Genomic DNA, 14,728 nt, shown 5'->3' with positions numbered 1-14,728 from the left:
CAAGATAAGGAAATGAAGTAATACTCAAAACCTAATATTTCCCAATTATTTTAATGTATTTCACTATTATCTGTGCTTTTGTAGCTGCTTATATTTATCGCATCTTTACTATAAAAATACTTTATAATGACACCTCTTCCTAACTCTATATCCAGTGACATCAAGTTGGTACTTTGAAACTGACCATGGGGGAGTATTTAAACCATGGAAATCAGCAAATGCAACACAATAAGTTGCTGTTTTTCAGGGAGGAGGATAGCTGTTCAACATTCACAGGTACACAGTTTTATATAGAGCATAATAAGCTACTAAAAGATATGTTTTAAATATATTCTGTCATGTTCTTAAGTATCAAAAGTCATATTTGAAGAGTCAATTTTCAAAATGTTTCAAAAAGGTAATTTCTAAATGTGTTACTGCACTGTCCTCAAGAAGAAAGAAGAGTACTTTGGCAGACACAATGGGAAATCAACTCAGATTATACAAAGAAATTTAATCTGAAAACCAATGGTCCAGTCACGATGATATTTAAATAAAGTTAAATATGCAATGAATTGTACCACTTAAATGCTGTGGCTAACAGCTGAAAACTCAGCAAAATTTCTAATGCAATGCACAGATTTTGCAACCTATAGGTATACAATTTTGCACATCAAAAACATTTACAAATGGTGTAATACTCTTATTTTAATAATGGAAGTTATAAAAGCAAAACATTGTGTGCTGGAAAACTCAAGAAATATAAATTCAAAGTTTATTTTGCATTAGATAAGAACTCATGGAAAATAAAGCCTAACCTTCCCAGGCATATGCTCTCATTGGGAAATCATCCACTTACATTGGTTGTGGCCTAAAGTCCAGGGTCTTTGACATGTAACCAAAAGTTTATGTCCTTTAAATGCTGTAATCTAATTAAGTAGATCCTCCATTTAAGCATTAGTAGCAGAGTGCCTGTTAAAGTCCAGAGGGACAGTAAAAGATGAACTTAGAGAAAAAAGGAGAGTGGAAGAATAATCATCTGAGATTGGAATATTTGTCTGTCACATAGTCCCTCTCCCCATCCCCAGGTCCTTCTAGCCTTTGTCTATAATGGAGGATAGTATTTCCTCAAATCTGAGACAATTATCAAATTATCAATTTTAGATGCACCATTCCTTCATGTGGAGCTAATTTTAAGAAATCAGCCAATTAAACTGACACAATGCTTTCTAATAACTTAGAATCTTTATTTGACACTTGTTGAAAAATTTAGACATACATGAATATAACACTTTTCAAATATCACTCTCATGCACTTGTAAAATGAAAATAGAAATAAAAATAAACTGGGAAAGAAATACACAAACTTCTTTGCAGAATCTTACTCTTTTGGATAATTTTCAACAAAAAGTCATTGATAACTCTGTTTTCCCATAAAGTGTCATCCTCAGTGCCATACAGAGTATTGATTATGCTCTTAAAATATGCCCAAATATTGTCTTTGAGGTCTTCTTTCAAGCTTCCAACATCCTTTCAGTTTTGGTTTAGTGTTCTCTTGATCTTAATTGATTCTGACAATGGAAAAGTTTGGGTAACAGTCGAAAGACATAAACTTCCTACTAATGCTCTCAAGTAGTCTATGATTGAGATATCAAAGTTTTTATTTGCCATATGGTACAGAAGCAACAGAAAAGGTGAAGCATGGGCGGGAAATAACATGCCATTATCTCCACCTGATCAGAGTCCATTTTAAGATTCCATCAATCTTAAGACATGTCCCAACTTCAGAAAAATTAAAATGTGGAAAATGTGCAGCCTAGAATCAATAAAATTAAGTGTTCAAGCTGCTCCAAGTTAACTTTTCCAAGCTGAGTTAGGAATTTTGCCACAATTCTTAAGTCATTAGACTGCTGATTAATTTAATCTGTCTGTCTAGGTGACTTTCCCTTTAGTAAGAACCCATCCTTCCTGCCCTCATAATCCATTACACTGAAGTCACCTACACTGCCCTCTATGCCTGGGTCTAGAGTTTGTAATATCAGCAAATTTTGCTCTCCGAATTTCTCCTCCCTTCATGAAGGATACTTTATAAACCATTTCTCTCAGCAAAAGATCCAATATTTCTTTTAACCAAGCAGTAAAACACATAATAAAATACTATCCAATGTAAAGGTCTATATCCCTTCTCTAGGACCAGAGTATAGATGAGTTTCAGAACTCTTAATTGTTTAAAAAAAGTCATAAAGATACTACAGTACCTGTACTATATCCTATGTAACCCCAATGGGGTCTAGAGTGACACTCTGAAATCAAATGCTAATATTTCTATAGCAAAATGTATAAATAGTAACATTAAAAGGGATAAAGATTCTTGTAAAAGAAAAATCTGGGGCACAATAAAATTTTAAACAGTTTATTTAAGAAATAATTCATGAATTGGGGAACACCAGACTAAATGAAGTTTAGTGTTCCAATGACACAGCTTCAGAGGCAAATATTTATAGGGTGATTAAGAAAACAAAACAAGTTATTTGACTAGTGGCAATTACAAAATTGCTTTTTATTCTTTACCTTGTTGGAAAGTCCCTAGTCACATAATCATATGTTAGTTGGCTGCTCATGATTGGCTAAGGTTAAGTTTTGTCTCTGTATAACATAAGCATTTACCCAAAAAGATCCGAGTTAACTTTTGCTTATGTTTGCAACTTAAGCAATGCTAAGGCACTCTTTAAAGCCTTGTTGGTTTTGTTTGGTAAGGCATTCTTCAGGCAGAGTCTCCATTTAATCTTGCTTTGACATTACCAATGACATCCCTTAAATTCAAGCTGGATTTTGCCACCAAATTAGAGCAGATCAGGTGAATTTTGCTGCCAAGTAGGTTACACAAATCTATTACTTTTCCAAGCTAATGGAATTCGGAATTGCAGATATGGTGTTGTGGACATATATTAGGCATAAAGAATCTAGCTTGTGCATAGAGTTTTAGACATGAGCAAAAAGTGAATTACATTTTAGAAAGATGGAGAAAGCAGTAGTTTTTCTCAGTTCCCCAGTAACTGCATCACATTTGGAGAAATGGGCAATATCCACACCTAAGGTTCACCTAGTTGTTCTAAAAAGTTTCCTCACTGCATTATCTTCCTCCTTAAATATCCTTATCTCAGCAATGGCATCATGTACCATCAATTGCTCAAACCAACCACTGCATAGTTATCCTTGGTTCCTTTTTGATCCCTCCTCATATAACCTATCATGAAGTCTATCAATTCTGCTTCCAGAGTATTCTCTTCAATGTCATAGGACCTATAACATCCTCTCCATTTCTGTAGCTACTACCTCAGTCCAAGCCCATCATGTCTTCCCTGAATTAAAATAACTTCCTAATCAGTCTTCTGTTTACATCCTTATCTCCCTGCTGCCATTCTGCATGTAGCAACCAGGGTCATTGTTCAGTCAAAAATCAGATGATCTCATTCCCCTGTTTAAAATTTAAAACTCTTAAAATGACTAAAAGGCTTTTAATGACCCACCCTTTTCCTCCCACTCTCCCTTCACTTACTGCACTTTAGTTGCTCTCATCAGCTTTCTTTCTTTTTGGCAAATAAGTAAGCTCCTTCTTCCTTTAGAGTCTTTTGCATTTCCTGCTTCCTCAAGGACACAGCTGGAAACATTCATTTCCAACCTGTGCCTTGCTGGTTTCTTCTGGGTCTTTAGTTGTCAGTGAAGACATAAATCCCTCAGCCATGACTTCTCTGGTTTCCAAACTAAAGTACATTTAATTCCCAAGCCCTCAAGGCAAGACCCTAGTTGATTTTCTTTAAAGTATTATTGATGAATTGTTTGCTGAGTTATTTACTGATCTGTCTCTGCCTTCCAAAATGTAAGCTCCATACAGGCAAGGACTGTTCATGAGTGCGTCTCTGCTGCCCAGAACATTGTCTGGCACACAGCGGAGGCTCACTGAATGTATTTCAAGCATAGAGTTAAAGTCAAGTAACTGATAGCTTAACATACTCATTTTATTATTGCAGTCATTCACATTACTTGTGTTCCTGATCCACCTAAGTTGTGCTCAAATTAGAGTGGTCTGTGGATATTTCAGAGAATAATGATGTGTCCAGAATACGAGACACATTTTTTATGTCTGGTATTTTGTTGTTGTTGTTAGTTTGATATTTTGCCTACCTAAATCAGTACTGTGGGTCTAAAACTTGGATTCCATTTAATGAGGGTTTGTATAAGAACTCTATGTGTGTGCGCGCGTGTGTGTGTGTATCGATAGATAGATAGATAGATAATTGTAAAAAAGATTTTCTCCTTTTAATCCTCTGAAGAGAATAAGTGACCTGCCCATAGCTAAAGCACAATCGCACTTAGTTTGAATTCCACATTCTTCAGAGTACAAACGTAAGGAAATGAATGTAATTATTCATTTTTAAACAAATTTAACCTTCTGTATGTAGATGATTTAAATGCAATTTTGGAAATAATGCTATGCTATAGAAAATGAAAATAAGTAGTTATTTTAGCTCTATGGATTTTGAAGAACATGGAGAAAGAAGAGTTTACTGTGTCTATAATAGAAAGAGTATCTTCTTTGTGGAAAAGCTCTAGAAGCTGGAGTCTCCAGATTTATTTCCTGCTACTCTCAGAGAAGATTTAAATAAAGTAAGAAAATCCCCTCGTGAAAATAGCCCAGTTTGCAAGGCTATCATTTGGAAAAGAACACCAAAAATCTGCTTTCCCCTACATTCTTGACCTCAAGGAAGATGTATTTTCAGTATAGAATTTAATGTTCTGGTTTAAAATGTGTAGGAATATTAACCTTCTTTTGGTGAAGAAAGTCCAGATTATCTATCAGGAGGAAACAATCATATGTAATCCAATGGAAACTATAAGAAGAAGATGTTTTGCAAACAAATTGCTAATATGTAAGTCATTTGACTAGACCAACAGGGTGACCTTTCAAGCTATCTCATGGGCTATTTATGCACTTATTTAAAGACCACCCTGCTATATTGGGTGAAATAACATTTTCTTTGTCTTATTTTCTCATTTATTTGTTATGTTGCAATAAAGTGTATATTTCCTCAAAAACAACACTGACACACCAAGAAATAGAATTTTAAACCAAAAAGTTGTCTTGAGGTTTATTTTCAACTCTTCTTGTCAACACTTTTCAATGCTAGCTAGATTTAGTGAAACTTCTTTTATAAGTGTGTGAAGACCTTTTCAGCAATGACTATCCCAGCTAATATTAACAACAAAGTCTGGGGTGTGATTGTAAATGACTTTTCATATGCCAAAAGTATTTTGTTGTTTGAAGTGTCAAACCCTTTTCTTAACTGGCAAATAAAAAATTCTATATATTTATTGTGTATTATGTACATGTTGTTTTGAAATATGTATACATTATGGAATGGCTACATAGAGCTAATTAACATATGTATTATCTCACACACTTATTTTTTTTGTGGTCAGAACACTTAAAATCTACTCTCATGGATTTTCAATAATACAATACATTGTTATTAACTGTAGTCACCATGTGACAGTGCGTCTCTTTAACTTATTCCTTCTAAATGAAATTTTGGGTCCTTTGACCCATATCTCCTCTACCCCTGCCTCCAGCCCCTGGTAACTACGGTTCTACTCTCTACTCTCAAATCCTTCTCTTATTGCTGGCTTTACACAATGACTGTAATCATTCCAAGAAGCGACCTCAAAGAAGCCATTTCAAAAAACATCATTACCTAAACTAATTTTAAAATAAAGTTGCTGTAAGTTATTAAAAAAGAAACAATACATGCTAAGTATAGAAAATTTAGGACTGGAGAATTGTTATTCAAAACATTTCTCTCTTCATATTTATTTAAGAAATTGTATAATGTCAAAGAATAAATATTAATTTTTTGAAACACACAAAAGACAGACATCGAAACCATCCAGATATAATATAATCATGGTCAAGTAAGAATTATTGTAACCATGATTGTGACCATAGAGAAGAAAAACCCCATACTTGTAAGTTCTTTAATGGTTGTACTGACTTTACTTATACAATGATGGCATCATCCGTCTTTCACTGTATATTATTTCAGTGACTTTCAGTAACTTGATTTTAAAGGATCTTTGTTGCCCTATTTCTCAGTCTTCTTCAAGGCCAGTACACATTGGAGGGAAAGTTATTTTTGCAAGAGGTGCAGTTTGTGACTGATATATGGAGACAAATCAGCCTGAATGGGACTTATTTTGAATCCAAGCCTATTGACTGAAAGAGAGAGGGCTGGAATTTAACCAGCATCCGCCATAAACTAGGCTATGTCTTTTATCAGCATATCAAGAAATAAGTTTGGGTGCTCAACTCCTTAAGTTCCTCTACAGAGAGGGAACCACTGACGTTCCTCACTGCATTTAATCTCATTAATAATAATCTCCTGTTTGTTAAGTTCTGTTATAGACCTCATGTTAAACATAACGATACTGAGGTTCAAACATTCAGTCCGTGGTGGGCAAGGGTTTAAATCAAAAGACTCTGGTTGCAGGCTCATTCTATTTGTCATACTTCCTGGAGAGGGAGGTTGACTCACACCTATAATCATAGAACTTCAGGAGGCCAAGGTAGGGCCAGTCACTTGAACCCAGGAGTTCCAGACCACCCTGGGGAACATGATGAAACCCCATCTCTACAAAAAAAAAAAAAAAAAAAAACACAAAAAGTAGCTGGGTGTGGTGGCATGCCTGTGGTCCCAGCTACAAGGGAAGCTGGGAGAACACCTTGAACCTTGGAGACTGAGGCTGTAGTGAGCCAGGATTGCACCACTGCACTCCAGCCTGGGCGACAGAGTGAGACTCTGTCTCAAAATAAATAAAATTAAAATAAAATAAAATAAATACTTCCTTTCCAAGCACTAGAGAACTGAGAGATTGGTCGAGAGAGTTAAAAAGGGCCAAAGCAGTGATTTTCAACATTTTATGAATAAATAATGAAATCTGTGTGTGTGTGTGTGTGTGCATGCATGCATGTGTACAGAAAGAGCACATGAAGACAGACAGAGATGTACAGATGGTTTTGGTAGAAAACACCAAGCTTTAAGAACAAATGTAGAAAACGTAAATATAAAGATTAAGGAACAGAGGATTAATACCATGATTGCCTATTCAGAAAAGAAGATTTTTGTCCTGAAAATTTCATTACTGGAAATCATTTCTCCAAAAGCATTTAGATCATCCTTTATTCATATTAAGAGGAATTAATTGCTTTCCATTTCAATTTATTTTTTCTTCAAGTTAGTCAGTTTTTTCCCTAGTATTATAGATTCATGCTTCATAGACAAGATTAACTTTTTAAAAAAAGTTTAACAACAAGAAGGGTATGAAAGGATTAAGAGCTTGAACTTTTTCCTTTAGATTTCTTGGATTCAAACCAACTGCACCTCAGATTTCATATTTTTCTCCTGTAAAATGAAAGTTGTAATGATTAAATGAGAAGACACAAATAAAGCACTTAAGATACCTGATAAACATTAAATTATAGCTCTTACATCAAAATAACATGCAGAAGTGAGCATTTAAATGTCTTAGATAACAAAGATGCTTCAATTATCAACAATTCATACTAGACCAGCATTGGATTGTTGAATCAATTATCCAGTGAATAAAGTATTGATTGCCAGTCTCTCTAAATGTCCAAATAATAAGGGATTGTTAAAAAATTAATCATATTCTATGGGCACAAATGCTCTTTGCCTCTCTATCTTAAAACCACACACCAAACCACTCATGAATCACTTGAATCAGTCATTTGGAAGTGTCAAACCAGCATAACACAATCTAACAGTGTTCCTAATGTCACATCTTAAAAGATTTATCCACAAAGAGGCAACATAGAATCATGACAAGCATTTTACTTTTTGTACATAAAGTATGCGTATTTTGAGAATCTGAGAAGAATTATAGGTGGAACATTTTGCTTCTCAGATTTCTGGTTTAGTGATGGCTAGGCTAAGGACAATAGGGTTGAACAATTTATGCCCAGGATCTCAAGAATAAAACTGTATTGTCCCAAGTGGTAGCCCCAAAGCAGTTAGCAATTAGCGATTCTGAGCCTAGGGTTCTTTCTCTGCTTTCTAACCTCTTGCTGTTATTTGCCTGAGAGTGCTTAAGTCTGCTGATGACTGGGCACATCAAGTTTGAATGAACATGTGGCAGACTCGATTCCTGAAACCTGTGGCATCTGGGTGGAATCCGGATTGCCAACATGGCTCAGCTGATTGTGCACGAGCAGCTAGAACTTCCTTATGTAATCTGATGGACTTCACATTACAATGTAACTATGTACACATGTACCTGTGTTCCTAGCTCTGTGTGATTAACTCAATCCTGAGAAGAGTTGAGTTTGTTCTCAGTTGTCAGTAATAAAGGAGTTACTTTAAGTGCTTAAAAGGATTTCTGAGACCATATGTATGGTAACATAATGTTATACTGATGAAGTAGAGACTTCGACTCATGTATGGATACTTAGGATGGGGCATAGACAAGGACTCAATAACTATCTGTTGATGACTGAGTGAAGAAATGTATAAGGCAAAGCCTGGAAGTGAGTGAGTTAGGCAGGAAAAAGAAAAAATCTGGGTGTAGGTGGAAAGAAAGAAAGAAAGAGGTACCTATTAGGTTAGTAGATCAATATGTTGTCAAAAGTTACAGAAAATTAAATGCTCAACAAATTCCACACACATTTACGGCCACCTTCATGCGTTAGTTCACCGTTTCCTACACATCAGTCATTTGTTCACTCCCTTCACAGTTTGTCATATTGAGGCAATGCCTACATGTTATTTTCCTTTAAATGAAGCTTTAATCAACTGACCTTTTTTAAATGAGGCCCATTCTACAGAGTATCACCTGCTAGATGATGGGTTTGGTGCTCTCAATGCTTCTTACACTGTCTTTCTTTTTATTTTTTAAATTAATTAATTAATTTTTTTGAGGCAGCATTTCACTCTTGTTGCCTACGCTAGAGTGCAATGGTGCGATCTCGGTTCACTGCAACCTCTGCCTCCTGGGTTCAAACAATTCTCCTGCCTCAGCCTCCCAAGTAGCTGGGATTACAGGTGCCTGCCACCACACCTGGCTAATTTTTTGTATTTTTAGTAGAGACGGGTTTTCACCATATTGGCCAGGCTGCTACTGAACTCCTGACCTCAGGTGATTTTCCTGCCTTGGCCTCTGAAAGTGCTGGGATTACAAGCATGAGTCCCCCTGGCCACTTCTCCTACTTTGATGTGAGCTCAAATCACCTGGGATAAAGTTAAAATGATTCAGATGCCATCAGTCTGGGTTGGGGCCATTTCTGCATCTCTCACAAGTTCTCAGATGAGTCTGAGAACCATATTATGAATATCAAGATGCTACATACATATTCTGATAAACACTTAAATACTTAACTAGTAACGTTTCAAAATTTATCTTCGTATCAAGTAAAATTGTTTCATATACCCCGTCAGTGGTAAATTGAATTATATAAATACAAACACTCTACTGAAGTAAAAAAAAAAATAAATTTCCTTTGCTTTCTGGGAATTCACTGCCAAGAAGAAAGATAATTATGTAAGAAACCAAAGTAACATGTGTTGTGGGCTATTCTAGAACTCTGTACAAAATGCTCTGAGAAAATCCTAGAAATTTGGGGAAGACCATAGAAAAAGTATGTCTCTGAGCACAAAAATAATGGTGGGATGTCTTTTGGTAGGAAGGAACTAGTTGGAGGGGTCAGAGGGTCAGGGGAGCCCAGAACCTGGGCTGTCTTCTGCCTGCCCCTACAGTTGTGAAGACCGTGCCCCATGCAATGGAACCCAGCCGGGGGCTGCATAGGTGTGCCACTTGTCCATTTCTGCAGACCTTCGCAGGACTGCATTGGCCTGTGTATTAGTCTGTTTTCACACTGCTGATAAAGACATACCCAAGACTGGGAAGAAAAAGAGGTTTAATGGACTCATAGTTCCACATGGCTGGGGAGGCCTCACAATCATGGTGGAAGGCAAGGAGGAGCAAGTCACATTTCACATGGATGGCAGCAGGCAAAGAGAGAAATGGGCAGGGAAATTCCGCCTTATATCTCATGAGACTTGTTCACTATCATGAGAATAGCACCAAAAGACCTGCCCCCATGATTCAGTTACCTCCCACTGGGTCCCTCCCACAATATCTGGGAATTCAAGATGAGATTTGGGTGGGGACATAGCCAAACCGTATCAGCCTGGAAGGGGGCATCATTTTGGTATCACCCATTCACAGACGGAGAAAGTGTAGCTTTTTCAGCATTTATCTTCCTGGAAGAGGCTCCCTCTTTTTATTTATCTTCCTGGAAGAGGCTCCCTCTTTTTATTTATCTTCCTGGAGGGGCATTTTGATTCTAATTTGCACAGACATCATACAGCTGTTTCCCTGAACGATTTCTTTAGTACCAAAAGACATCCCAGCCTTATTTAGCACCACACACCGTGAATTATTTGCATAATTTCTTGTCAAATGGGGTTCAATTATCTTCTCCTTTCCCAACTTTCTATCCCATTAGTAGAAGGTAAGAGGATGGATTTAGGAAAGGAGAGGAGAGGATGAGAAAGCCCTAATTCCAGCTCTCAGAGATTCCTGGCCTGTCTTCAGTATTCTATTTACCCTCTGTCACAGGCAGGATAGTGGTCCCCAGAGATGTTCACGTTCTACTCCCCTGAACCTGTAAATATGTTGTGTTACATGACAAAGGAGAATTAAGGTTGAAAATGGAATTAATGTTGTTAACCGACCTTAAAATAGGGAGAGTATCTTGGAATATCCAAGTGGACCAGCTGTAATCACAAGGTCCCTTAAAAGTGGAAGAGGTCTCAAACTGCAAGCCTCAAGGAATTTTCCCAGCTTAGCCTTCCAAAGTGCTGGGATTGCAGATGTAAGGCACTGCACCTGGACTAAGATAAATTACTATAAAGTATAATCTGTAAAAAAAAAAAAAGTCTGTATATATATATACATACATACATATGTATGTATGTATGTATATATATAAAGACTTTTCCAATTTTCTTTCTCAGAGAGAAAACTAGCAATTATTATTTCAAATGTATTTTATTAGCCTATATTTATGTGTTAATTTGAAAAAATAACAACTTGAGTTCAAGCTGGTATCAGTTTTTTTAAAATTCCTACTAATAAGGCAATAATTTAACCAGATATCATAATCACTTATAAAAACAAAATATTTTGCCATTACAGGCCTGCCACACACCCTCAGTGATATGCCCAACAACTTCTTGAATATTTTCTTCAACACCTAAAATTAATTACTACACAATTATAATTTGTTTCCATATTATGCCTTGCTTCATATAAGTTCAAAAAATTATCAATTATACATATGATTAATAGCACTAATAACATTTAAAAAATAACCATAACAATATTTCAGTATGTTCAATACCTTTTGAGACATTATTAATTGTGTCAATAACATATACTAATGGGGATAATACCTAATATGTGTCTAGAAAGCCGCCCTGTTAATTTATTTGGCTTACAGTTAATAAAATGAACATTATTTATTTGGAGGAACAAAGCAGGAGAGGGAAGCAGGAGAGGAGGTCAAATGGTGTGATATGAGAAGGACTCCACACTCCTGGCTGGGGGAAGGGGCCATAAGCCAAAGACTCCAAGCAGCCTCTAGAGGCTAGGAAAGAGTAGGAAGTAGATTTTCTCCTAAAACAGTTGTCCCCAGCCTTTTTGGCACCAGGGACCAGTTTTGTGCAAAACAATTTTTCCACGGACTGTGGAGGGTGGATAGTCTCAGGATAGTTCAAGCACATTACATTTACTGTGCACTTTATTTCCATTATTATTATGTTATAATATATAAAGAAATGATTATACAACTCCCAACAAAGTATAATCAGTGGGATCCCTGAGTTTGTATTCCTGCAACTAGACGGTCCCATGGGACCGTCACAGATGGGAGACAGTGATGGGAGACAGTGACATTAGATTCTCATCGGACATTAGATTCTCATAAGGAGTGTGCAACCTAGATCCTCACATATGCAGTTCACAATAGGATTTGGGCTCTTATGAGAATCTAATGCTATTGCTGATGTGACAGGAGGCGGAGCTCAGGCGGTAATGCCAGCGGAGCAATGGAGGAGCAGCCTACAGTACAGGTGAAGCTTCTCACCTGCCCGCTGCTCACCTGCTGCTGTGCAGTACCAGTCCGTGGCCCTGGGGGAAACTTTTCCCTGTCCTAGAACCTCCAGAAGGAACGCAGCCCCGACCACACCTTGATTTTAGCCCAGTCAGACACACATCAAAATTCTGGCCTGTAGAACTATAAGATTATAAGTTTGTGTTGCTTTAAGCCACTAAATGTGTGGTAATTTGGAACAGCAGCAATAGGAAACCAACATGACCTCCCGAGACCCAGAGACCCCTCTGCTTTGCTTCTTTCTGTTTCCAGGATGCTGCTTTTTTCTGGCTACATCTCCTACTTTTCCTTCACAGTCTCTTTTTCTGGCTTCTCTTTATCTCTAAAAATTGGTTCTTCTCCAGATTATGCAGTTACTTCCCTTTTCTCACTCTACAGGAATCACAAATTTGCTGAACACGGCCCAGATTCAGATTTCAGATATGTTTTCCTTGGCCTACACGGTGTTTTTTCACAAGCCAAAGTGAAATGCATTTAGGCAAAGCATGCGTCCTCTAGATTTCCATAACTCACACTACTCCATACTGTATTTTACCTGGCCTTCTTCCCTCATTTACATTATTTGCTTTGTCCCTAAACATTTTGAGTTGAGGATTCTTCTTCTACAACATACATATGTAATGAGATGTCAAGATGTTACTTTGAAAAGGATTCACGGATCACATAAGTGTAGGAAATGCCAAGTTAGACAAAGGTGGGTTGTTATATGTCAAGAATTAGGAGCCTCGATTATGCTAATTATCACATATCTGCATAGATAGAGCACAGGCATGCACACAGTATGCAGCTGTATACAGCATTCAGCATATCCCAAACTTGTATCCCTATGGAACTTTAACTAGTGTGGCATCTTTAGGTTGGATGCTCCAACTGTACACATTGAGGTATGTTGTTCAATACTCTCTTTTCATCCGTTTCCATTACTGCAATCATCACCCACATCTTGATAAATTCCCAAAGCTATAAATAAAGCCAGCACTTACAAAGCATGAACTGCCTGGTACATACTGTTGTAAGTACTTTCATACATATAAGATGACTTACAACACTGATATGATTGATAGTAGACACTGTTTTTATTCTTATTTTACAGGTGAAGAAACAACTGAGGCCTAGATAAGTTATGTGCACAATGCCACGCAGCTAGAAAGCTACAAAACTGAAGTTTGAACCCAACGCATCTTCATCTTGGTCCAGACTCTATGCACAGAAGTACCCATATATCCAGCACTCATCTTGCTCTTGAGCAAAAGGTACGTGTCCAACTTAAGAAAGCGTTTACTACTAGAGATCACTGAAAAAATCATAAGTCATCTCAATCAGGTTGAATGCACTGCCCCAGAGATGTTCAGGAAGAGGTTCAAGGACTTCTTAGGAGAGAGTTTTTTGAGAGGCACACTGAAGACATCAAATTCAATCGTAAAGTCCTTCCAAACGGGAGATTGTAAAAGGATATAAAGATCTATTGTGGGTGGGAAGATAACATGGGCAAAGGTAATGACTATCTGAGAGGAGCAGAACAGTCTGGCTGTCATGAGAAATTCATGGAGAAGAGTAGTTCCCAGTAATGCTGCAAAGATCGGCTAGAATCAGATTGTGAGAGGCCTTAAATGTCAGCAAAATTGGGGTTTGTTCTGAATCCTCTTAGTCTTTTAACTGATGGGAAGTCCTAAAGAGTTTCTCCTAGGGAAAGTGATAAAATTTTGCCTTTTTTTTTTCTGGTTTGGAGTTTTTTGTTTTGTTTTGTTTTGTTTTGGATGCAAAGGGTATGAAGGAAATTAATCAGATGACAGTCTTGATCTTTTGAAGAATGACTCAGTCAAACCTGTTTCTCATCTTCTCTTCCTCCCACTGCCCACAAGGTGGCACCAGAACTCAAAATCAGGACTCCCTGGAAGGTAGTCTCACTGTTCCAAGCCTTTACTGTAGGATGACTCCTATAAAGATACTTGTGGGGTGAAGATGTCAACATATATTTTTATTACCAATTTCTAATCAGCCTCTTCATTCACTCTGGGGTATTTGTACAGGAGTTAACAATTTTCAGCTTAACCGACTGCAACGTTCTGAGGAACTTCTGGGGACTATGCCAGTTTAGAGACTGTTGTAGACCAAAATCATAAACAACACATCCTACAGAAAATGCTAATGACCAGCTGGAAGTTGATACAGTGGAATTTGTTCCACCCTCGATGACTTCCAGAAGCGGGGAGCTGTTCTAGTTCACAAGACGGAGAGGTTTTTCAGGTGGCTGGTTAAATTACCTCTTTGACACTTAACTCTAGTTAGGATGTGGAAGGAGATGAAAGGCTGAGCCAACTTATTACCTAATTCTTCAGGAAAGAAATGTGAGAGTACAGCACTGTGTCCCTCTTTCCTTCCGAGTGCCTTTTCACGCTATCAACTAGTTTACACTGCTGAGGGCTCGCTCCTTTACATATTTCTTAAGCAAAATTTTTTTCTTAATGTCATAGTTTTGCTTTTGTTTTGTCTTTTTTTTTTTTT

The 14,728-nt window shown here is 37.2% G+C and overlaps 1 long non-coding RNA gene across 1 annotated transcript in view; it reads right to left on the bottom strand.

Moving 5' to 3' along the window:
• Nucleotides 1–7,197: 7,197 nt before the first annotated feature.
• The window catches only part of LOC108512395 (uncharacterized), an 86,360-nt gene continuing 78,829 nt past the window's right edge, over nt 7,198–14,728 (bottom strand). The window contains exons 3-4 of the long non-coding RNA XR_001880589.1: nt 10,785–10,970; nt 7,198–7,436 (exon numbers count right to left, since the gene is read on the bottom strand). This is a non-coding gene — a long non-coding RNA (uncharacterized LOC108512395). The remainder of the gene's footprint in view (nt 7,437–10,784; nt 10,971–14,728) is intronic.

This window comes from Rhinopithecus bieti, unplaced genomic scaffold (assembly GCF_001698545.2).
Source record: "Rhinopithecus bieti isolate Rb0 unplaced genomic scaffold, ASM169854v2 scaffold_28121, whole genome shotgun sequence".
Taxonomy (NCBI): Eukaryota; Metazoa; Chordata; class Mammalia; order Primates; family Cercopithecidae; genus Rhinopithecus; species Rhinopithecus bieti.
The sequence above is the reverse complement of the archived record's forward strand: the minus strand, read 5'-3'. Positions and strand labels throughout refer to the sequence as shown.